Genomic DNA, 3,879 nt, shown 5'->3' on the forward strand with positions numbered 1-3,879 from the left:
AGTTTTTCGAATTGCTTGTTACAAGAGTGAATGGTACATGTGATGTATCTCGTAAATTGCACCACTAAACGTGCAAGTAATCTTACCAAACTTGTACAGTAGTGTAAATAGGGTATGTACTCACAAAACACTGCATCAAAACATTTGTAAGTCCACCATGAGCGTTTTAAAAACACGTTTTACCCGATCACTACTAGTCTCAAAAACAACAAATGGCCACACGTCGACGTCACTTCCCTGGTTTGGGAAAAGCACGTAAAAGTCCTCCTACAAGTTGACATGCACACAGATGTAGTAGGAGGACTTTTACGTGCTTTTCCCAAACGTGGGAAGTGACGTCGACGTGTGGCCATTTGTAGTTTTTGAGACTAGTAGGAATTGGCTAAAACGTGTTTTTAAAACACACATGGTGGACTTACAAATGTTCTCATGAAGCGTTTTGTGAGTACATAACCTATTTAGACTACTGTACAAGTTTGGTAAGATTATTTGCACGTTTAGTGGTGCAATTTACGAGATACACTACATGTACCGTCTACTGCTGTAACAAGCCATTCGAAAAACTCTAATATCTCCATAAATGTTCGACTAAGGTAAAAAAAAAACTTCGGATGGGGTATTTACATGGGCTTCGGAGTGCATAGCAATGAAGTCAATTCTACTCCGAACCATCCCTTTAAGTGCGACGCCTCTTGTGACTGTTACGTTTTTAGATCTGAAAGTCTTTCCTCAGGGAAGCATGTGAAAGGCCGCTCTTCAGTGTGAATTCTCATGTGAATCTCAAGGTTTGCTTCGTCTGGACAACTTTTTCCACAGTGATGGCACATGAAACGATTCTTTCCAGTGTGAGTTGTTACATGATTCTTATATTGTTTCCTGTCCGTGAAACTCATTCCACACTCATGACACATAAAACTGTTCTCTTGAGTGAATCCGTATGTGGGCTTTGAGGTTTCCATTTTGAGTGAAGCGCTTTCCACACTGTGGGCAGGTAAAAAGTTTCTCACCTGTGTGGATTCTCATGTGGACTTTAAGGTTCCCTTGTTGATCGAAACTCTTTCCACACTGAGGGCAAATGAACGGCTTTTCTCCAGTGTGAATTCTCATGTGGACTAAAAGGTTTCCTTTTCTAGTAAAACTCTTTCCGCATTGTTTGCAGGAGAAATGGCTCTCTCCGGTGTGAATCCTCATGTGGATTTTGAGGTCTCCTTGTTGATAGAAACTCTTCCCACACTGGTCACATATGCAAGACTTCTCTCCTATGTGAATTTTGATGTGGGCATTAAGAGCTTGTTTGTGCGTAAATCTCTTTCCACACTGAGGGCATGTGTAAGGCTGCTCTCCAGTGTGAATTCTCATGTGGCCTTTCAGGCTTCCCTTTCGAATAAAACTTTTTCCACACTCTTGGCAGGTGAAAGGCTTCTCTCCGGTGTGAATTCTTATGTGCCTTTCAAGGATTCCTTTTTGAGTGAAACTTACTCCACATTGGGGGCATGTGTAAGGTTTCTCTCCACTGTGAGTTCTCATGTGGTCTTTAAGGGTTCCCTTTTTAATAAAACTTTTCCCACATTGTTGGCAGGTGTAAGGCTTTTCTCCAGTGTGAATTCTATTATGAACTTCAAGGTTTCTTTTTTCACTAAATATCTTTCCACATTGTTGGCAGGTGAAATGTTTTGTAGCTCTTCTCTTTTTAGCTCTTTTTCTAGTCTGTGAACAACTTAAGTTTTCTTCAGAGAAATCATGATGTTTCTCATAGAGATCTTCGTCTTTCATTTCATTCCATTCTTGACTCTCCTCTTTACGCAACACCAAGTCTAAAGCAAAAAGAACCAACAGAAGTTAACTTCATTTCAATGGCACAAAGCTATAGACATGAATACATTTAAACATAAAGCATAAAAACCAACATATATTCTAGATGCCACCAACAATCAACAGCAGGGGTGCCCAACCCTGTTCCTGGAGATCTACCTACCTGCAGACTTTAGTTACAGCCCTGCTCCAACACAGCTGTCTGTAATTATCAAGTGCTAACTAAAAGAGATTATAATTAGCTGGTTCAGGTGTGTTTGATCAGGGTTGGAGCTGAACATTGTAGGATGGTAGATCTCCAGGAAGAAGGTTGGGCACCCCTGATCTACTGAAAGAGGTATTGTCTGTAATTCTCTTCTCAATACTCAATTTGCTTTCTTAAGGAAATGTCCCAAATACTTTTCATTCACTTGAGAATTTATTTGGCATTTGTGGACAAGAATTAGTTAATGTCTGATATACCTGACCGCTTCTACATGAAAAGACATCTCATCACACACAAGTATGGAGTGCCACCGGGCTCAGTATTAGGTCCTCTGCTTTTTATGCTTGTATACAAGGCATAAAATTAACACTTGCCAAGCTCCGAATGTGAGTAAAAATCGACATTGGTGAGTATATGTAACAGTGTCAATTGCCAGTAGCTTGTGAATGTATATTAGACAGTGAGTAAAAATTTGTTAAGTAAGAGTTAGTGCAAATTTGTGTGTGAAAATTTTCAACAAAAAAATAAATAAATAAAAATCACTAAAAATGTATACTATACTTTTTTCTAAATGAGTAAAACCTATGCAAAAAGATGAAAATAATATTTCTCTCATACATCTCTCAGGCTAACGCACATCTTTAGAGAGTGGAAAGCCCTTATATGGAGTTGGTTTGGGTGTATTTTATGCAAATGACTAACCTCAAACACAGGGTGTCATTAACATTGGAAAGAAGTTAACAAATTTGTGTCTGTGTTTACATGTGGTGAGAATTACAGACATTTTTCATGAAAAGTTTTATGCTGTGCATACAAATGTGAAATAACCCACATAATTGCTAGCGACTGACACCCAATATCATTAGATGTTATGACAATGATAGTCAATTTTACATTTTTAACAACCAAATGGATGTACTGTTAAGTGTTTACAACAATTAAGAACCTGACCGTTGTGTTGACGGATGTTGAGGACGAATGTTACAGGATCAACAAATCAGCTCTAGCTACTTTAAAATACGGTGGCTTTAAAATATAGTGCTCAAGCATACACATAAATGAACTAGTGTTTAAGTCAACGTCTGCTGCAGAGATATAGTATAGTTCAGCGATGCACAGCTCTAGCCTTAAGATCAGCTCCAACCTTAATCAAACTTACCTGCCTAAAACTTTCTAGTAATACAAACCTTGATTAGCTTCCGGTGTTTTTTATAAGGGTTGAAGCATAAAAATGAAGCTGAAAATAAAGAGAGAACGCTGCTGGACAGCAAACATGGTATAAAAACACCTATTAACATGCAGAAATGCAAATGAATCTACAGGACAAAATAGTTTGGCTTTGAGAATGAAAACCAACCTGTTTGTTCCTCGGTATCTTCATGTTTGATTCTGAACGCTTCTTCAATCCTCATGCCTTCACTCTCTTCTTTAATAAACGCCATCTTTATCTTTTTCCTGTTTAAGATGAGAATAAATAAATGCAAACTAAGCCTCTGGGTGCATCTTAGTCAGCTCCCTAATTCAGTAGTCAGCACACTGGTAAGAAAGTTAGTCAGAGTGAGAGTTAATGGCCTTAATTCGATCATTAATAATAACTAGATAAAAAGTTTGTTAGCAAACTTTAAGTTGGCTTGAGAAAGCCTAGCCAGTAAGTTTTAAGTAGTTTTAAAAGCTTTTAGTTTAAAGAAAGTTTGAAGATAGATAGGCTAGATAGATAGTTTGAAAATAGAAAGATTTACAGATATAAATAGTTAGAAGATATAGTTTGAATGTGAATAGATAGATATGAGGTTACTAGGGTACCCAGGGTGGTAGCATGATTAGCTAGTTGCTATCATGATTTTAGTAAGACTAGTAAGTCG

At 37.8% G+C, this 3,879-nt stretch overlaps 1 pseudogene; it reads right to left on the reverse strand.

Annotated features, from left to right (window-relative positions):
- Window positions 1-701: 701 nt before the first annotated feature.
- On the reverse strand, window positions 702-3,459 carry LOC141333057 (uncharacterized; annotated as a pseudogene).
- Between the last annotated feature and the right edge of the window lie 420 nt (window positions 3,460-3,879).

This window comes from Garra rufa, chromosome 4, assembly GCF_049309525.1.
Source record: "Garra rufa chromosome 4, GarRuf1.0, whole genome shotgun sequence".
NCBI classification, from domain to species: Eukaryota; Metazoa; Chordata; class Actinopteri; order Cypriniformes; family Cyprinidae; genus Garra; species Garra rufa.